Source organism: Acomys minous (genome assembly GCF_964271855.1).
Source record: "Acomys minous genome assembly, chromosome: 1".
In the NCBI taxonomy this organism is placed as follows: domain Eukaryota; kingdom Metazoa; phylum Chordata; class Mammalia; order Rodentia; family Muridae; genus Acomys; species Acomys minous.
This window is the reverse complement of record NC_140483.1, coordinates 133,055,087-133,077,704: the sequence shown is the minus strand read 5'-3', so window position 1 is coordinate 133,077,704 and position 22,618 is coordinate 133,055,087. Positions and strand designations below refer to the sequence as shown.

At 36.8% G+C, this 22,618-nt stretch overlaps 1 protein-coding gene across 3 annotated transcripts in view; it reads left to right on the top strand.

The window, feature by feature from the left end:
* Nucleotides 1-22,618, top strand: part of FUT9 (fucosyltransferase 9) — a 400,579-nt gene that overhangs the window by 171,585 nt on the left and 206,376 nt on the right. Inside the window, exon 2 of one of the 3 annotated variants that reach the window (XM_084792989.1) lies at nt 13,953-14,029. The exons of the other annotated variants lie outside the window; for them this stretch is intronic. The gene's annotated coding sequence lies outside the window, so the exon portion shown is untranslated. The remainder of the gene's footprint in view (nt 1-13,952; nt 14,030-22,618) is intronic. 3 annotated transcript variants of the gene reach the window in all.

The window sequence follows — 22,618 nt, the reverse complement described above, 5'->3', positions numbered from 1 at the left end:
GTTCCTCCATGGTTTCCACTTCAAATTTGTGCTTGAATTTCTGCTGTGACTTTCCTCAATGACAGAGTGTAACCTGCAAACTAAACTGGATACTTTCTTCCCCTGAAGCTACTATTGGTCACTTTGTTTTTTCATCACAGCAGCAGAATGGAACTAGGACTCAGCTCCACCATCATTTGGGGGCTTTGTTTTCCCAGACAGAGTCTCATCAGACAACTCATACTGACTTCAAGCTTCCTATTGCCAAAACTGGTCTCAAGTTGCCCATATCGGTTCGTCATTTTGTTTATTTCTTATCATACATTTGTGATTATTTGCCAAAATATTTTAGTTGAAACTGCTCCTGTTTAATTTTTTATTTTATTTTTTTATTATGTTTCTCTTTAACAGATACATTTACAATGTTACACATAAATAAAACAAACTACATAAACCAGGAAGAACCACAAGACAATCAGGAGTTATGTAAATGTTGCATTCATAGTGTTTTGGCTATTTGCATTTGGCAAACTTGAGGTAAACATCTTTCTTCTCTTGATGAGTCTCAAATTCTGAATGAAAATCATTATCTATCTTATCTCATCTCTATTAACTTAAAACATCTGTCTAGACCTAAAAACATCTTAACCCCTAGCCAAATAAACTTAATTGTAAGACTAAACTATCTGGTCTTCAACCTCATCAGAGACTAGAGAAGGAATAAAACCTTCATTACCTGAGTGAACTGGAAATGCAGGTTAGCACCTTCCAAAAGAAAAACTTACAGAGAGACAGTTTACTGCCTGAACAGTCACCCAAAACTCTTTATAATGTTGGAGCATCATCTTCACCCTTCTAGCACAATATATCTGACAGACATATTTGTGAGGCAGGAACTGTTGAGCACTTAATTATCCTAAATAGGCTGCAGCACCACTTTCAAGATATTGGAAATAAATCTTGTAATTTGAGTTGGATGGGCATAATAGCTCATATTAGAATATATATATATTGAGTGAAAAATCCTAGATTTGAATTCTATACCAATGTATCAAAATTACACTCATTTTGTATCAATATACAAAGCTTTATACCAATGAATTAAAAATAACCTTATTTGTGAATAACAAGACCTTGAGTTAAGGAGTGGATTCAATAATCTACCTTTTGTTCTATCTTCGCTCTATTTTTCTATATCCCCCTTTCTTTCTTTTCAGCTCCTGTCTCCTTACCTATGAAAGAAAGATAAAGGAAACGAGAGACATACCTGAGTCCAAACTAATTTTCTTTCAGAATAAGACCAATAATAACTTATAACCAACTCCCAATAAAAATAAGCATTTATAGACCAAAAGAGCAAATAGTAACCTACCCAAACCCCCCTTAGAGGAAATAGGATGTCATTCTCTTAAGATTTCTTCAGGTGGATTTAGGGTAAATAATACTTTTGAAGCGGCCCAAATGAAATTGGGGAAATGGTTAAGCAAGCCAGGAATAGCATTTGTGGCCCATTTCCTAAATGTTGAGAAATTCCAGAATTAATAGGAGTCCTGTATGGGACAGTCTGAACTGTTGGACCAATTGGGAGCAGAAGCTTACTACAATGTTGTCCTGGAGTCTGTCCTGTTCTGATGGGTAACAGCAACTAAGGTGCCTGGGGCTGGAACATGAAAGATGCTGGATATCAGCATCCAGCACGCTGAGAGGAATGAATCCTGTCAGGTCTGATTCAGTATCAACATTCTTTTTTTCTGAAAACATATAAATTTCTGCAAGCATTATACAGTTCTAAAATTATAATTGTGTGAGGTGTGTGGGATGCACAGAACAATTAAAGCTGGCTCTCTGCTCTTTTTAAATGTAGAAAATCTGAGTCAATTACACAGTCCTTATACTTCCAGGATGATGCTTCCAGGGTGCTTTTTCTCTGCCTTTTTAATGACTAAGAAGTCAGGGAAAAGGTCTCTCAGCACTCAGCCAAGTGCTATTAAAAAGGAAACACACACACACACACACACACACACACACACACACACACACACACACACACACACACTAAGAGAAGAGGCAGGGTGGGGCAAAGCACAGAACAAACAAATTGATTCCCAAAGACTCAGGAGACTCTGAGATGGTGCCTGAGTCTACCTGGACAGTCAGCCTGTTATGTTTGGCATAGGAATGAATTTCTGTTCTCCCTCAGAACTGGCAGCTTTGGGCTATAACAGGGCTTGGGACAACCTGACAAAGACAGAGAAAACAATTGGATGCCTCGACAAGAGTTCTCTTCTGGGAGATTTGAAAGTGTAGCCTAGGAGGCTAGCCAACCATTGGTGGGTCCAGGACATCAGGTCTTTATGCTTAAGAATGAAAACCTGGAGCTGCTCTGTCTTAAATGTTTAAGTGAAAAGGACATTAATCTTCCTAGACATTCTTTTCTCTCTCTCTGCCTGTCAGAGTGCTTTCTACTCTCCTTCCTAGTCTTTCACAAAGCTTACATTCTTGTTTTGTCAATATTATTTGTTAAGAGGGACTGACGTGATAGAAAGCAACATAAAGAATGAACTCAATTCTCATTTTAGAATAGATGATTCATATCTGTGTGTGTAGATATATAATTAAATCTGAAATGTCATAGTACTATTGAAGTATTGTTTTTAATTGAAAGGGTTTATTTTAATGAACTCATGTTAAAAAGGAATGACTAGATTTGGAGGATTCACATAATGTGGGGATTTTTACTTTGAGTGGTAGATATTGGGGCTTAAAAAGCATTGTTTGTTGGGGGAAATGAACAAGGACTTACAGACATACATTATTCTGCCTCACAACAAAGATGTTTTCCATCCCCTTCAAATTTCTGTTGCTTCTTCCTTGATATATGTAGCACATTCAAAGTCTTGCCTTAAATATCCTCTACCATGGTATTGATGTTACAAGAGTCATACTCTCTTCCATGATGCCTGATTGTCTTCAGAGACTTTGCCTGAGCTGATGCTATCTATTTATGCCCTTACTTTCACTCTATTTTTGCCAACCCTGTCCCAAGAAATTAGCTATGTGAGAAAAGAGAGCTTGTTTCCTTATTTGCCTGGTGCACTGGCAGCAACCTTTAAGGTGTTTGAGATGGTGCTGGTGGCCAATTTCTTACTGAATGTGCTGACAGGTTACCATGTTTGCCCTTGGCTCTCCTTTCATGGGACTTTAGAATTGGTCCTGTTTTTCTATCAGTGCACTGAGTTTTTCTCTTGCTTCGTAGTCTTGATTCACTTAATGTCCATTTAAAAAGAAAAGAAAAATTGTTAACCTCTTAAAATAGAAAAATCTTGCATCTATCTTATAAATGTGGCAAATAGTACACCTGGACTGTTACATACATAATATAATTTAATGTGTATTGTGGATGTTTAAAAGAAAAATACTACAGAATTTATTTTGTATTCTTTACTAGTTCATAATAGTTACTGTTTTATTATAATACTGGTAAGAATTTTCAAATGAATGTGATTGCCAGATGGTTGAAATTAAACATTTTTAAGACATCTTTTGCATAGCAAAATGATAAATAATATGTTCTGACTGTAGTTCAGGTTTTCTAAACACAGATGTGAAATTTTATTGTAAGAACTAAGATTAAGAAAAATAAGTAGTTAATGGAAGTTCTAAATTAAGAATATCTTCCAGGGCTTAAGACAGAAAACACCAGACTACTAGAGGCACAGTAATTCCCTCATTCATATGTGCAAATAGCACCATTCACCACTTTGAAATATATAAACAGCACATGGCTGATGTAAGTAACAGAAAAGTGACCAAGAAGGACAATCTCTTTTCCTGTCTCATAAAAGAGGCAAAACTAATATGCAAATAATCACAGCTTTTTTTTATTCAGAGGACAGCACATTATTGAAAACAGGTGTTAAAGACACTTATACAGCTATTAAAGAAAGAATAGATGAGAGCGGCTTATGGTCGTTTTTAAGCACACACACACAAAATGCTGTTTTGAGAAGTGACCAGTTGTTTTCCATATACATAGGACAGAATAAAATAAATGTTGCAAATTGTAATATCAATTATGTATGTCAAGAAAATAAAGGGGGAAAAGGCAGTGAGAGAGAGAGAGAGAGAGAGAGAGAGAGAGAGAGAGAGAGAGAGAGAGAGAGGTCCCACCACTAAAGAAATAGCTCTCTCATCTTTCCCTTTTACACATTTAAGTTTCAGAACTAGGAGGCAAGGAATGAAGGAATTTGTGCATGCCACGATATTTCTCCAAAGAAAGCAGGCTATTACTGTGATAACAAGATAGCACACTTTGAGTTACATCCATTATCATGCTCTTATTTGGATCCATGTGGTTAAGAAAATCAAGTAAACACAAGAGTAATCTAGAGTAATGTGGTTTAGGAAAATTGAAATAATTATGGGAGACAGAAGAGCCCACAGGTGTCCTGGGAACAGTAACAGACCCAAGGACTTTTGTGTGTTTCCTTGTTCTAATGTTCTAAAGGAATGACCTAAAATTCCCCTCCCCCAAACAAAGTCCTCTAAATTCTAATGAAAACATTTTCATATACAAGGATTTTTCTTATTATCAGACTCTAAATCATTCACCTGTTTTAAAAGGATAATTGTCTATATAACATTTCTGGATGGCAGGCTAAATAATGCTATTTACCACTGAATTGCCAAACATGATCTTTCCTGCCCCAATGGAGTTTAAAAGTGTTCTCCTTCCTGGAACCATAATGAGAAATTGTTCTTGATTCTGTTTTTTACGATTTTATTTTATTTTTTGGAATATACATTTATATTATTACATATAAATTTTTTCTTTTTTATTAATTTATTCTTGTTACATCTCAATGGTTATCCCATCCCTTGTATCCTCCCACTCTTCCCTCCCTCCCATTTTCCCCTTTTTTTTTAAATACATTTTTATTAATTTATACATATTACATCTCAGTTGTTAGCCCATCCCATGTATCCTCCCATTCCTCCCTTCTTCCCACTTCCCCCCTACTCCCCTCCCCTCCCCTAAGTCTGTGTCTGAGGGGGACCTCCTCCCCCTGAATATGCTCATATGGTATCAAGTCTCTCCTTGGTGACCTCTTATCTTTCCTCTGAGTGCCACCAAGAAACTGTGGTACATTTACACTATGGAATACTACTCAGCTATTAAAAACAAGGAATTTCCAAAATTTGTGGACAAATGGATTGAACTAGAAATTGTCATAATGAGTGAGTTCACACAGAAGCAAAAAGAGCTAAATGGTATATACTCACTTATATCGAGACACTAGTCCAAGGTGTACGTCCCCATGAAAAACTGTACCTACCAGAATAGTGGGTAAGAAGGGAGGACATCCTATTGAAACTTTAGGTGTGAGAAGCCTGGGAGAAAGAGGAAATGGAAGGATCCAGTGGGTCCTGGAAAACTACAGGCAAGTCTGGGCCCTGGGGCCCTCCGCAAACTGTGGCAACAGCCAAGGAAAAAATAGGCAGTAAAAACCTTGAACCCCTACCCGGACAAGCCGATGGACATTCTCCACTGTTGAGTGGAGAAGGAGATCTAACTTTCATACAAACTCTGGTGCCCCATATTTGAATATTTGAACACCTACCATTTTCCCCTTATTCCCCTTCCCTATGACTGTTCCTGAGGGGGATTACCTCCCCCTGTATATGCTCATAGGGTATCAAGTCTCTTCTTGGTAACCTGCTGTCCTTCCTCTGAGTGCCACCAGGTCTCCCCCTCCATGGGACATGGTCAAAGGTGAGGCACCAGAGTACGTGAGAAAGTCATATCCCACACTCCACTCAACTGTGGAGAATTTTAAAATACATATAGCAAGAAGAAACACAAATCAATCAGGAATTATATAAATGTTACATTCAAGGTCTTTTGGTTAATTGTCTTTTGGTAATCTTGCAGAAAATATCTTCCCTATCCTAGGAGTCTAAAATTCAGAATGAAAATCAATATCTACCATATCTCTTCTCTATTAATTTAAACCATCTATCTAGACCTAAAAACATCCTAACCCCTAAACAACTAAGCTTAATTGGAGGACTGAACAATCTGGTCTTCAACTCCATCAGAGACTTGAGAAGGAATGAAACTTAATTCCCTGAGAGAACTGGGAGTGGACATTAGCAGCTTCCAAAATAAAAAGCTGATAGAGACAGTTTACTGCCTGTAGAGTCACCCACAACTCACTGTAACATTGGAGCATCAGCTTCAGCCTTCTAGCCCAATATATTGGACAGACATATGTGTGAGGCAGGAAATATTGAGGACTTGCTTACCCTGTCTTGTCAGAGTTTGGCCATCTACTCTGCTTGCATGCAAGCTTGCCCATTTTTAGGCAGAATTCTGTCTGCGGCAGAAAGGAGGATATATTGCCCAGTGTGTTGTTTGCCTAGTTTGAAGCCATCTCCATGAGGAGTTTCTTTGATGCTTATCATCTTCTTCAGGTAGGCTGGGTGTTGCCAGGAGTTAACCTGTCTTGTCAAAGAATCTTTAAAATATTAAAAGCATCTTTAAATGTCATATTCTTTAGGTCTATGAGGCTTTTGAAGACGTTATCTATTTTACCTTATCTATCTATGGGACCATATCTACCTATTAAACTAGGATGTATGTTCTTGTGATAAAAATAAACTATTAATTGGCATGATCATGATTTGCTCAACTTACAATTAGCTTGTATTACTTAATTATCCTAAACAGCCTGCAATAGCACTATCGAGGTATTGGAAGTAAACTTTGTATTATAATTGAGTTGTAGGGATTCAATCCCTCATATTAGAATATATATTATATATATTATATATATATATATATATATATATATATATATATAGAGAGAGAGAGAGAGAGAGAGAAAGAGAGAGAGAGAGAGAGAAAGAGAGAGAGAGAGAGAGAGAGAGAGAGAGAATAATCTTAAGTTTGAATTCTATACCAATATTGTCAAAATTAAGCTTTTTTGTAACAATACAAAATTCTATACCAATGACTTAAAAATAACCTTACCTCTTAGTAACAAATAAGGCCTTAGGTTGAGAAGTAGATTCAATAATATACTTTTTATCCTATCATCTCTATATATTTTTATATTCCCCTTCTTGCTTTTGAACCCCTATCTCCATATCTACGAAAGAAAGATAAAGGAAAAGAGAGACATACCTGAGTCCAACCTAGTTTTCTCTCTGAATAAGACCAATAATAACTTATTATCAACTCCCAGTAAAAAAAAATGCATCTGTAGCCCAAGAGAGTGATCAATAACCTACCAACCTCCACTTAGGGAAAAATTGGACAACCTTATCTTAAGGTTTTTTCAGGGTGATTTGGCACAAATAGTACCTTTGTAGGGCCCCAAATAAAATAGGGGGAAATGGCTAAACAAGCCAATAGCATTTGTGGTCCATTTCCTTAATGTTGAGAAATTCCAGGCTTAATAGGAGTCCTGTGTGGCGCAGTCTGAAATGCTGGACCAATTGGGATTAGAAGCTTTCTATAATGCTGTCCTGTTCTGATGGGTAACAGCAACTGAGGCACCTGGGGCTGGAATATGATGGATGCTGGATGTCAGCATTCAGCATGCTGAGAGGGATGAATCCTGTCAGGTCTGATCTAGCATCAGTGTCTGGTTCTTTTGTTCTGAAAATATATAAATTCTCACAAGCATTATACCATTCTAAAATTATAAATATATGAGGTGTGAGTGATGCACAGAACAATTAAGACTTGTTCTCTGCTTTTTGTATGAGCAGAAGAAAGACATCTGCTAATATTCATTCATGCCGTACAAAGAATGGCATCTAATAAAAACTCACAGGGATTCTGTGACAAACCAGGAGCTTTGTCTATGCATAGACACTCAAGTCTCAACCAGTGTCAGAGATATTCCCATATAGTAGGTTTAGAAATATAAATTACTTACTTGTTCTGCAGTTTGAATTCTTTACATCCCTACTGCAGCCTCCTCCCTCATCACTTCCCTGTCCCACCCTCTCTCCCTCATCCTCTCTCCCTCCCTCCCCTAGTCCTCAGAAGGGAGAAACCTTCTCCTCTAACATCTGACCTCAGCCTATCAAGTCTTATCTGTACTACCTGTGTCCTCTTCCTCTGTTTCCCATGTTGTGGGACCCACACAGAGATTGTGCTGCCTATCTACTATATCTGATCAGAGGGTCTATGTCCTCATCATACTTGATCCTTGGTTGGCACATCAGTTTCTGTATTGTAATGTAGTTATCCTGTATTAAGAGGCTAAGATCCACTTATGAGTGAGTATATATCATGTGTGTCTTTCTGAGTCTGGGTTATATCACTCAGGATGATTGTCTCTAGTTCCAACCTTACGCCTGCAAATTTCAAGATTTCACTTAATTTTTTGATAGCTGAATAGTATTCCATTGTGTAAATGTACCACCATTTCTTTATCCATTCTTCAGTTGAGGGACATCTAGATTGTTTCCAGACTCTGGCTATTATGAATAAGGCTGATGTAAACACAGTAGAGCAGATATCCTTGTTGCATGGTAGAGCATCTTTAGGGTATATGCCCAGAACTAGTATGGCTGGGTCTTCAGGTAGAATTACTCTCAATTTAATGAAATAGCACCAGATTGATTTCCAAAGTGGTTGTACAAGTTTACACTCCAACCAGCAATGAAAGAGTATTGCCTTCTTTTTTTTTTTTTTTTTTTTTTTTTTTTTTTGCATCCTGGCCAGCATATGCTGTCACTTGAATTTTTTATCTTAGCCATTCGGATAGATGTAAAATGGAATCTCAGAGTTGTTTTGATTTGCATTTCCCTGAAAACTAGCGATGTTAAGCTTTTCTTTAAATGTTTCTCAACCATTTGATCTTCCTCTGTTCAGAATTCTCTATTTAGCTCTGTACTCCATTTTTAAAAATTGGGTATTTGGCTTAGTGGTGTTTAATTTCTTGAGTTCTTTGTATAATTTAGATATTAGCCTTTTGTCAGTTGGAGGGTTTGTGAAGATCTTCTCCCAGTCTGTAGGTTGTTGTTTTGTTCTGTTGACTGTTTCCTTTGCCTTGCAGAAGCTTTCCCATTTCATGAGCTCCTATTTATTAATGATGGATCTTAAAGCCTGAGCTGCTGATGTTTTGTTCAGGAAGTTGTCTCCTGTGTCAGTGAGTTCAAGGATCTTCCCTACTTTTTCTTCTAACAGATTTAGAGTGTCTAGTTTTAAGTTGAGATTTTTAATTCACTTTAACTTTAGTTTTGTGCAAGATGATAAATATGGGTCTATTTGCATTTTTCTACATGTAGCCATCCAGTTAGACCTGCAACATTGTTGAAGATGCTATCTTTTTGTTTTGTTTTGTTTTGTTTTTTACATTGTATGGATTTGGCTTCTTTGTCAAAAACAAATGCCCAAGGTGTGTGGGTTAACTTCTGGGTCTTCTATTCTATACCATTGATCAACCAACCAGCATATTTCTATGCCAGTACCATGTTGTTTTTAATTACTGTTGATTGAGATGCAGGATGAAGATTCCTCCAGATATTTTATTGTAGAGGATTGTTTTGGCTATTTTGGGTGTTTTGATTTTCCGTATGAAGTTGAGATTTGATCCTCATTGGGGAGTTGAGGCCATTTATGTTGATAGATATTAATGACCAGTAGTTATTGGTTCATACTGTTCTGATGTTGGTAGTGGTAGAGTGTGTGTATGTGTGTGTGTGTGTGTGTGTGTGTGTGTGTGTCTGTGTGTCTGTGTGTCTGTGTGTATGTATGTATGTGTGTGAAAGAGAGACAGAGAGAGACAGACAGAGACAGAGAGAGGGCTTCCTTTATTTTGTTTTTGTGAATAAAAAGTTATTTATTTCCTTTGCTTATCTGTGTAAAGTTAACCTTTTTGGGTTGGAATTTTCCTTCTAGTGTCTTTTATAAAGCCAGATGTGTGGTTAGGTATTGTTTGAATTTGATTTTTCATAGAATATCTTTTTTCTCTATCTATGGTGATTGGAAGTTTTGCTGGTTGGCATCTGTGGTCTCTTTTAGTCTGCATGATGTATGTCCACGCCATTCTTGCTTTCATAGTCTCCAATGAAAAGTCAGGTATAATTCTGATAGGTTTAACTTTGTATGTGACTTGGCCTTTTTCTATTGCATCTTTTAATATTCTTTCTTTGTTCTGTATATTTAGTGTTTTGATTATTATGTGGCAGAGAATTTTCTTTTCTGGTTCAATCTATTTGGAGTTCTGTAGGCATCTTCTATATTTATGGGCATTTATTTCCTTAGGTTAGGGAAGTTTTCTTCCATGATTTTGTTGAAAATATTTTCTGGGTTTGCAGTTGGGATTCTTCTTTTTCTTCTATTGCTATGATTCTTAGGTTTGGTCTTTTCATAGTGTCCCAAATTTCTTGGATATTCTATGTCAGGAGCTTTTTATATTTAGCATTTTCTTTGACTGCTGTATCCATCTTTCAGTCATATCGTCTATCCCTGATATTATTTCTTCAATCTATTGAATTCCGTTGTTAATGCTTGTGTGTGTCTGTAGATTCTGTCCTTGTCTCTGGGTTTTCCATACCCAGGATTATCTCAGATTGTGTTTTCTTCAAAGCTTCTATCTCCATTTTTAGGTATTAAAACCTTTTATTTATATCCTTCTCCTGTTAGATTGTAGTTTCCTGTCTTTCACTAATTTCTTTGCATATTCTTGATCTAGTTTGGGTGATTTATTTTCCTCCTTTAATGCCTCTGTTATTTTAATAATCTCTGATTTGAAATCCTTCTCTTGTACATTGGCTGTGATAGTGACTCCAGGGCTTGTCGTATTGATGGGACTGATGATTTCTGGTGATATCAAATGGACCTGGGGATTGTTGCTTGTGTTCTTATGCTGACCTCTTCCCACTGTGATGACTCTTGTTGTAGAGTGGGTCTGGTGGCTGCTTGGACAGCCTAAGCTTTCTGTGGTTCTTTTTTGAGTAACCTGATGTTTCTGGGTGACCTCCTGTGATCCAGATTGTGGTATCTGCTCAGGGCTATGACTCATAGAAACTGGGGTTTGTGTGAGCCAAGGCTTTTTTTGTGTGTGTGACCTGGGTTTTCAGACACTCCCCACCAGCCGGGCATGTGCAGGCTTGCACAGGTACCCGGGAGCTGCCCACCCACCAGATATGTGACACTAGCCTTCAGAAACTGTGCGCTTGTGGGGATCCAGGACTTTTCTGTGGTTTTTCTGCATGGCCAGAGGCCAGACCAAAGCATGCTTCACACAATTTGAAGCCCTCTCACCTGTGAATTACCAGTGCTGGTGTTTTGTGGGTCTCAGATCAGTCCTTAGGTTGCTTAATGGTCACTGCTGTCTTGCTGCTCAAACAAGATGTTTGTAAGGTGCCACCATCTTGACAATTCCCCTGTCTTTGATTATTTTAGGGACTATTTAGGACTAAAAAATGCCCCTTTGGCTCTTAGTTCCCAGACTATATTGAGGAGATAAATCCTGTAGTTCATCAAAGAGAAAGACACAGTGCCTCTTCTAAGATGATCCCATCACTTCGTTCTCCTTCCCACCTAACTTGTTTGGCTCTATCCTTTTTAACACAAGGTAAGCCATAGAAGTTTAATTTCCTCTCTACACAAACATTTATATGGAGCATAACAAGTATTTAGGCTAGATTACAATTTAATCTAATGATTAAATTTAGGTACCATCTTGATAGGATGACATAATAGGGAATTATTTTTGAAAGCATCATTTTTACTCTATCTGTGTTTATACATCTGGAAGAGAGGAGAATTTGAACAAATGAAGTGAGAAGTAAATCCACCCTCACTCACTGGAGCAAGCACCATATTATCTGCTGAGTATTTTTCTCTTATACCAATGGCCCTCCAAGATGGAGATAGTTCTTATTTATGTTCATTAATGTAGGCTTTGAACTTTTTCAAACCTACTTTATTTGGGGTTCTTTAATACTTATACCTCTCTTCCAAGCCACCTGCCCTAGATAGGAGAGAAAAGGGGTTAAGGGGAACAAGAGAAATAGACCTGATTAGACTCAGTTCCTTGGCGTGATTACACTGGCATAGTCAGCAGGATTCCAGCTGACCTGTTAAACAGCAAACCAGTAATTCAGCAAAGGTGACTGCAGTTGCAGCTGCAGAAACCCAGAGGAACAGTCAGAACCCAGAACTTTGAAACATTCTCTGGAGCAGTTCTTTCTAGGAACCTCTCAAAGTAGAGTGTGATGAACAGCCAAAACCAAAAAGCCAAAAAACAGCTCCTTCATATATTTATATATGAGCTATATATCCTCTCAGAGTCTGTACTAGGATGTTTATCAGTTGGCAAAGACCATGCCCCCTCAAGAGGTGGTTCCTCTTCTAGGAGACAAACATAAACTGCTCTTACACAATTCTGTTTCCAGTGGAAAACACTGCACACCCTTACACAAGTCTGTTTCACACTTGGGATCAAAACAAAAACATATTTACATCCACTAAACCCAAACTTCTTCTCGAATCCAGAATCTCTCAAAATAGCCCTTGGTGGGAGAGCAAATATCTAACACATGAGGTGGTAGGGCACACCACTTGACAAAACTGAAGAACTCTTTTCTGCCCTTACATAAAGCCACAAATTGAAAACAGCCTAGATGTCTATCACTGATGAGGGGACGATGAAAATATGGTATATTACATATTGGTATATTTTTCAGTTATTAAGAAAAATGAAATTATTAAAATTTTAGATAAATGGATGGAGCTAAAGCCAATTATCCTTAGTGAGATGAAGATATCAGATCAAAATGATAAATATTGCATGTTTTATCCTCTACATAGATGCTAGCTTATAAGCTTTACATATATATACATGGCTGTGTGTGTGTGTGTGTGTGTGTGTGTGTGTGTGTGTGTGTGTGTTTTAATTGACTAACCATGGGGGCCAAGTGGCTAGTAAGGGAATAAAGGTAAGAGGGGATCTTCTAAGAAGGAGGGAGAGAATAAAGCAGCATTAAGAGGAAATGCTTTAAATGAATGAGTTATTCACCAGAATTTGTAAATTTGCTTCTTCTGTATTTTATGTTTCTTGACTCCTTAAACAAGTATGCTAAGCATTCAAAATACTAGGTCATGAACATATGATTTTAGAAGAACTAATGAGTATTTATCATATGCAAATCCTTGCATAAGTTAGCTTTTTTGCAGGGAGAGATTAAAAGAGAAAAAATAGAATTTAAGTACTTAGAAACACTGAAAATTAAGAGAATAAAAACAAATAGAAAATTACTTACACAGAACATCCAAAAAGATATGTTTTCACAAATTGGAGGTCAAAGCTGAGCAAACTACATCAGAGGAAATTAGTTTCTTAATCTCATGAAGCCAGATTTGCCTATTGAACATACAGTTTATGACAAAATAATTGCTCAGTAATTATTCTAAATGATGAAACAAAATCAAATTCAAATTGAGAAAATTAGGTTTACATGTGGCCAATGACACCTTAATAACGCAAGTGGCACTTTCTTTTTGTGAGAGATGACCTATTGCTTTGTTGTTAAGTGACAAGGTTAACCACTGTGTAATTTCTTGCAACTTTGTCTAAGTAGAAGTGTGTGTTTTTAAATTGCTACTGCTACAATTTTACATTTACAATATTACATTCAAGAATGAAATATTGTTACTTCTTAATCTCTACATATATGTGTGTGACTGTATATATATTTACTGACTATTTGCTTTGTTCTGGGAACTGTCCAAAGCAAGCTATTGTATGCTTTCAATCTATATGCACAGGTTGAGCAGGTACATCTTTGTCTCAAGTTTTCAATGAACAATTGACATCGGAGTGGTTAAAACCCTATTTCTATGGAATCAGGCTCCGCAGTTAGGACCTCATTTAACATTAGTTGCTGCCTTCCAGGTCAATTCACAAATACAGTCATTGAAGGTATTTGATATGTCCTTGTTTCAGCCACTGACAGAATTCTGCCTGAAAATGGGCAAGCTTGGATGCAGGCAGAGTTGACAGCCAAACTCTGCTATGACAGTGTAAGCAACTCCTCAACAGTTCCTGCCTCACAAATGTCTGTCAGATATATTGGGCCAGAAAGCTGAACATGATGCTCCAATGTTATAGAGAGTTTTGGGTGACTGTTCAGGCAGCAAACTGTCTCTGTTATATTTTTTATTTGGAAGCTTCTAACCTGCACTTTCCCATTTACTCAGGTAATTAATTTTATTCTTTCTCAAGTCTCTGATGGGATTGAAGTCCAGATAGTTTAGTTTTACAATTAAGCTTAGTTTGTTTAGGAGTTAAGATCTTTTTAGGTCTAGTTGTTTTAAGTTGATAGAGACTCATCTATGATAAATACTGATTTTCATTCAGAATTTAGACTCACCAAGTTAGGAAATATGTTTTCTTCACATTTTCCTAATACAAATGGCCAAAACACTAAGAATGTAACATTTATAGAATTCCTGAGTCTGTTGTGGTTCTTCTTGATGTATGTAGCTCATTGTATATATGTGTAATAATATAAATGTATTATGTGAAATTTTTTTTTAATTTTTAAAGAAAGAAAATGTCAATAATCGAACGAGAAAATCCACAGGAAAGCATGGACTTGAAAATAAAACAAAAGAATTGGGTCACTCAATCAAAGAAAAAGAAAAAATAAACATACAAAATAAACATGTAGAAATTAAAGACCAAACTTTCAAAGTATAGGCATAAGTGAAAGAGATTACCCCCAGGTCTATGGCATAGACCATAACTTCACTGGAATAATAGAACTTTCCCAGGCTAAGGAAAGACATATGCATATGGGTATAAGAAACAGACTCAAGCAGGCAAGAACAGGAAATAAACTCCCCATGGCATGTTGTATCAAAACACTAAACATACACAGCAAAGAGAAGATAGTGAAAGTTACAAGAAAAGTAAAGCCACAAGACACTTAGAAAGGATAACTCACTCCCAACAGAAACATTAAAAGTCATTAAAAAAACATTAAAAACCCAGAGTGATGTATTAGAAATCCTAAGAGTGGCTGTTGAGATGGCTCAGCCACTCCGAATGCTTGCTGTTCTTGCAGGAGTCTGGGTTTGGTTCATAGCACCAAATTATTGTCTCACAGTCATCCTAGATCTGCCTGCATATGCATGCAGGCAGACAAACATTTATGTACTTAAACTAAAATTAGTCAATCTAAAAAGAGTATTTTTAATACTAAAAGACTATGAATAACAACCTAGAAGACTGCACCCAGAAAAATTATGTGCCGTAGATACAGAAGAAAGAAAAATTTTCATTGTATAAAGAAGCTAAAAAGATTTAGTTAAAAGAACTCATGTTTACTCAACCAGCCTTACAGAGGATGCTGGAAGCAGTACTTTGGGGTGAAGAGAAGAATAAGCATAGCAAAGACACAGTAGAAAGAAAAGAAGTGATGCTGTAACTACTGAAAGGCAAAGTAAGATAAGAACACAAACAGGAAAGAGAAAACAGTAGTCATACACCTTTCAATAATAACCCCAAGAGTCTTAAACTCTGCAATCGCAAGATGCATGTTAGTTAAATGAATTTAAAATAAAGAACTATCTTTGATAAGCAACTCGTCTTACCCTCATGGGTGGACACCACCTTATATTGAAAGGGAGAGAAATTACTCCAAGCAAATGGGCCTAGAAAGCAAGCAGGGGCTGCAACCTTAATCTCTGGGGAAAGAAAAAAATAGACTTCAAACTAAAACTAATCAAAAGAAGTAGCAGATGCTTAATTCTAATAAAATAAACAATTAACTAAGAAAACATTGCAAAAATCCCCCAACTCTAGTGTACCCAATTTTATCTTTAAAAAGTGGTACTATCCAAAATGGTACTGGTCTAAAGACACATCCAGTTTCTATAATAAACAGGTCGACTGGAATAAAAATAAACAGCTAAAAATCATAATTAAATGGTGTCATATATCAAAAGGATCTAACAGACCCTATCAACAAAGAGCATATTCACTCTATTCAGCAGTTCATGGAAGCTTCTCTACATTAGACCATGTCCTGAGACACAAAGTAAGGAAGGTTAGTTGGAAGAAGGAAAGAAAAAATGAATTCTGTGTATCATTTAGAACACAGTACAATAAAACTTAAAATCAATAACATGTGAATCAGCATTGGAGATTGTACAATGTACTACTGAATGATGAATGGATCAAAGAAGACATCAGGAAATCAAATTAAATGAAAAAGCAACTACAACACTTCAAAACCTGTGAGACATATTAAAAGCAGTCCCAAAAGGAAAATTTAATTTTTAAGTTGCCTACATTTAAAAAATCCAAAAGAGCACAAATAAATGACTTAAGTATACACCTCATTTGAAGAAACACTATAAAACAGTCTAAAGAACAGGACCCTTACTATTGCCTCACGAGTCACCTTTCCTGTTTCCTTACCTTATATAATAAAGAAAAGGGAAGAATGTTAGTCAACCAAGAACCATCCTCATTCCATAACCAGGTTCCTCCCTGCCTTCCTGCCCACATTCCTGAACAAGGTTCCTCCAGCCTTTTATGTCTTGGTGCCAACTCCATCACTAAAGACCAGTACAATACATTTCCACCATCATCACTCTTGCATATTTTCCCTATGTGCATGCTCCAAACCCCCTATAAAGCCAATGCCACCACAGCCTGCTCTCTCTCTCTCTCTCTCTCTCTCTCTCTCTCTCTCTCTCTCTCTCTCTCTCTCTCTCTCTCTCTCTCTCCCTCTCTCCCTCTCTCCCTCTCTCTCTCTTTTATGGTGTATACATAATAAATAAATAAATCTTTAAAGAAAGAGAGAGGTTATCCAGACATTTAAAACATCAAACATAATGACAAATATTCACAACTTAAGGTTAATTAAAACATACAAAAACAAACACAAAGAGAACATTTGTATCCGTTGGTTCTTGAAATGGGTTTTGATTATTAAATTTGCTTACACAGTTAGTAATTAAAAACTACATAAATAACATTAGAGAGCTATACAGAATGTTTTAGTAACTTAATGCCTTGAAGTAAAAAACCACTCGAATGTACTGATGTTTGTGTCTTTTCAGAATTTTATATGATATACACAGAAATGTTGAATTTTTGACACTATTTTCAGGTTGCTATTGTCAACAAAATGTGCATTCAAGAGCCACCAATTTAACTCCCAAAACAAAAACCCCATAAAACACTCAGAACATTTGGAAAGTTTGTGTCATTATCCTTGACCAGTTGTGGTCACATGTTGTCCGTGGGCCACATTGGGACACGTCTGTGAGTAATAAAAAAAATACAATGTCACATCTCATTCACTTCAGTCAGGAATTGGGCTCAATCATCAAGCTTTACTCATCGCTTAAGGACACAGAAAAAGGAAAGGGGGGAGGATTTATCTCAAATCACAGTGTTTCCTGTGAATAGGAGAAAGTTAACACAACCTCAGTTTTTAACTTTATTACAATAATACAGGAAATACTGTTACCACAACAAGATACAAGGAATATATTGAATGTGGGCTTCTGGTCTCCACACATGAAGACACGGGAGACATTGTATTTGCACATACATCTACCCTCACACATGTACTACTCACACATACATGAAAATAAAAAATATGTTAATTGGGTCGCATTTATATTCTTCAGCTCTAAGCTATTTAAACCCGCTCTTTGTGGAAATCTCTTTGAATTTGCTTTCCTCACCTTATATTTGGGCTTCTTTGTTGCTCATTTTTCTTTTCAGTTCCTTCTGTCTTGTTTGCTCCTTGCAACTTTTACGTGGAGGTTCAAGTGCTCTTCATTATCTGCAGTGAAGTAGTTTCTATAAGACCTTTACAACTGGTGCTAATTAGTTCACATCGTTTATAAAAATAATCAGCCTGCAAAGGTTGGCCATGTGCAGAAATGTTATCAGTGCTATGCCTCCTGAATCCAGTGTTTACCTCTATAGGTCAATTGTCCCTCTTTTCACAATTTGTGCTTGGAATCACTTAGTCTTTAATATACCTGATAGTGCTTCCTTTCATAATTTTTGGGTCATGCAATTCTCTTATATGCATTTTAGAGAAAAATATTTATTATGTAAATATTTTATCTTATGTTATATACCCAGAAATGGACTGTAAGACATTGCCTCACATTATTTTAAAGGCTGAGAAGTTTCGCAATACACTGTCTGCCAACTAGACACCTTGGAATAATGTAAGGCCTAAGAGAGGGTGTCCAATGATGTAGATTCTCTTACAGGTTTAGAGGCCTGAAAAGCATGAAAGACAATGCCTGTAGTCAACCAGCTGTGCAGGTAGCTTTTCCTTTTATTCAAATTTCAAAACTACATTGAGGCTCATTTATTTACTCAGCCCACTTATTATTACATATTACTTTGTCTCAAAAGCATCCTCACAGATACACACAGAAATAATGGGTGACATTCCTGTAGGCTTTCCTAAGCTGACACAAGTGAAAGAAAAATTAACACTCACGTACTAAAAAAGGACTTTATTTTATAAATAATAGTACAGGGAGAGGCAAAAGAGGACCAATGGGTTGGTTTCTTGTGTTTTCTGTGCCTTCCATTATAATGTGGATCAGAAATTAAGTTAAGAGGAACTTCTCATAGAACTGGGATCATCATCTCAGCAAACTCAAAGCTGCTTTGTCAGTGACACATTTGACTCAGGTGACAGGTTCTGTAAGAGCCACAGAAACTTAGTAACTAGTAGCTGGAAGGTGAGAGTACAGGAGACAGCTGGCTTTTTTTTAATTGTTGTTATATGTTTTTGTTTTGCTTGTTTGTTTGTTGTTGTTGTTGTTGCACGTGTGTGTATGGTGTGTGTGTGTGTGTGTGTGTGTGAGAGAGAGAGAGAGAGAGAGAGAGAGAGAGAGAGAGAGAGAGAGAGAGAGAGTTCCTAAATATGTAAATATGCCCTGCTCAGTACACATAACACTACTTGCATGTAAGTTTTCAAGGCTTTCCATTTAATGTTGACTAACCAGTTGGTATGCTCATCCCTGAAGAAGGCTGTTTCTCCTGCTCTCGGCATTCCTTTGTTGCCTGTAGTTCTCTGAGTAGGGTTGATGCCGCATGACATTTATTTTTTAACAAAAAGAAAATTACTTTTCCACGAAACATAATGTTAAGAGCATGAATATGCTGTGTAATTTAGACTCTAGAAATTATACTCTGAGTGGAAAATGGATGTCTCTACCTTATGAGCCTACTTCCAGTTGAACAGGAGCAGCAGCATCAAATATACAAACATGTGAACTTCCTCCTCACAGTGCAAATATGACATGTACTATAAAAAACATCTACATGGAATGACATTGAGCTATTGAAGTCTATTCATAATGAAAATTAAGCTTGGTGGCACAGATCTAAAATCCCTCTTAGCTGATAGGCTGAGGCAGAAGGAGATGCAGGTCCAAGGCATGAAAGGATGACAGAATGAGTTCAAGGCCAGCCTGAGTTATCTATGGAAATCTAGTCTTAAAATAAGAAGTGGAAAGAAGTCCTGAAAGTAAAGGTAAACCTTGTATTATAATTGAGTTGTGTGGGTACAATACTGCATATCAGAGTAGAAATATATATAATATGTGTGAAGAATAATTTTAAACTTGATTTCTATTCCAATGTATCTAAAAATTAAATTTATTTTTCATTTGTATACAGAATTCTATACGAGGGAATTAAAAATAACCTTGTTAGTAACAAATAAGGCATTAAGTTGAAGAGTAGATTCCCTTTTGTCCTATAATCCCTATATATTTGTATATTCCCCCTTCTTTCTTTTCAACTCCTATTTACATAAGAATGGAAGATAAAGGAAAAGAGAGACATCCCTGAGTCCAACCAATAATAACTTATAACCAACTCTCATTGAAAATAAGCATTTATTTCCCAAGAAAGTGACCAAAAACCTACCAAACCCCCCTAAGGGAAATGGCATGTCATTCCCTTAAGGTTTCTTCTGGCTAATTTGGGACAAATAATACCTTTGTAGGGGCCCAAATGAAACTGGGAAGGATGGGTAAACAAGCTAGGAATAGAATTTGTGTTCCAGTTTCTAAATGTTGAGAAACTCCAGCCTTACTTAGAGTCCTGTGTGGGACAGTCTGAAATGCTAGAACAATTGGGATTGGAAGCTTTCTTTGAAGCTACCCTGGGAGCTGTCCTGTTCCGATGAGGAACAGCAACTGAAGCCCTTGGTGCTGGAGTATGAAGGATGCAAGATGTCAGTGTCCAACATTCTGAGAGGAATGAATCCTGCCATGTCTGATCCAAGGACAGTGTCCATTTCTTTTGTTCTGAAAACATAATTTCTCACAAGCATTATACAGTCCTAAAAAGTATAAATGTATAAGGTATGTGTCATGCACAGAACAATTAAGGCTGTTTCTCTGTTCTTTGTAAGAGCCGAAAAAAGACATCAGTAAATCTTCATTTATACCATATGAAAAATGGCATCTAATAATTCACAGGGTTTCTGTAGCCAACAAGAAGTACTATCAGTGCATAGACATTCTGTCTTTATTGCAGATGGCTTAGGATAAATAAGTTATACAAGTTAATTGTTAGTTGATCAAATCATGGTCATATCAATTACTAGTTTATTTTTATCACAAGAATATATATCTTAGGGTAACAGATAAGTATGATTCTACAGAAAGATAAGGTAAAACCATTAGATAAGGTCTTCCCAAAAAAACCTAAGGCATACAGAATATGTCATTTAAACATGTTTTTATTACTTTAAAGATTCATTAACAATGAGACAGGTTAACTCCTGGCAACAACCCGCCTATCATAAAGAAGATGATGAGCATCAAAGAACCTCCTTATGGAGATGGCTTCAAATGTGGCAAACAAGCCAATGGGCAAATTGTCCTCCTTTCTACCACAGACAGAATTCTGCCTAAAAATGGGCAAGCTTGCATACAGGCAGAATCGAAGGCTAAACTCTGCCAAGACAGGGTTAGCAAGCGCTCAATAGTTCCTGACTCACAAATATGTCTGTCAGATATATTGGTCCAGAAGGCTGAAGATGATTCTCCAATGTTACAGAGAGTTATGGGTGAACGTGCAGGTAGCAAACTGTCCGTTAGTTTTTTATTTTGGAAACTGCTAACCTGCACTTCCAGTTCACTCAGGTAATTAATTTTATTCCTTTGCAAGTCTCTGATGAGGTTGAAGACCAGATAATTAAGTTTTACAATTAATCTTGGTTGTTTAGGGGCTAAGATGTTTTTAGGTCTAGATAGGGGTTTTAAGTTGATAATAATGAGATATGATAGATACTGACTTACATTCAGAATTTTAGATGCACCAAGGTAGGAAAGATGTTTTCTTCAAGGCTGCTAAATACAAATGGCCAAAACACTATGAATGTAACATTTATATAATTTCTGGTGTTTCATGGTTCTTCTTTCTCTAGGTAGTTTATTGTATATGTGTATAATAATATGAATGTATATATAAATTTTTAATTAATAAAAAATGAAAAATAAGTGAAAAGAAGCCTGTGGGATATAGCTCAGTGATAATTTAAAATCCCAGAACAATATCTAATTAATTAGTTAATGTCACGATAGTACATTCATACTAGGTGGTGATAAAGAAATTGGGGGAAATCTGTGATTAGGAGCTCTGATGCAGTATTCTTGAGACAGTCATTAGAAGTCCCTTCCATAATACCTTTGAGAAAAACTGAGAAATGCAGCCTGAAAAACAGGAACTCAGAAGCAGAGGAAGGAAACCTTCACAGAAGTGAATGCCAGGTGATACAACGACAAGCAAGAGATTACAAAGAATGCAACAGTGGAGAAATTGAGGTTAAAGACACAGAGAGGGCCCCATTACCATGCTACATATGGCTATTTTAAGCTTTATTTTAAACACCATTGGAATTAAGAAGCTTGAACTAGAAGTATGTTGTGACTAGGGGTTTGAGATGTCACTCTACAACAGGGGTCCTTGAACTGCAGTGTTCACCTACAAGGGTCTTTAAAAGACTGCTGCTCACCAGACGTGGTGGCATGCACATTTAATCTGAGCACTCAGGAAGAGAGAGGCAGGTGGACCTCTGTGAGTTCAAGACCACCTTGGTCTGCAAATCATGTCCAAGACAGTCAAGGCTACACAAAAAAACCCTGTGGGGGGATTGCTGCTCCTTACTCCATTTTCTAATTCCAACAGAACAGCAATATGCTTTCTTGGGAAAATATACGCTTCTAATGTATCCCGAGTGCTACTATAGGGGTAGATATCATGGATGATGGTGAACACTGAGGCTCATAACTCTTATCCAGTGATGACTGTATAAGGCAAGAGAATCCTAAACGTAAGCATATAAACATCAATGGTAAGGTATCCATTTTTACATATATTTTAATGAAACATGGGCATCACCAGAGACATGATTGGACAAGAGGTTGCAATCTAATGCTTAGACAACACAGGAACCCTGCCAGGCAAGGCCATTCAAGTTCTTTGTAGCCTCTGAAGCATGCTTCTTCTCTATAAGACAGGACCCTTCTGAAATGGGTATCTTCTGACCTACTAAATGACAAGGTAGGTCAAAGAAGTTTTTTACCATCAGTTCCAAAACA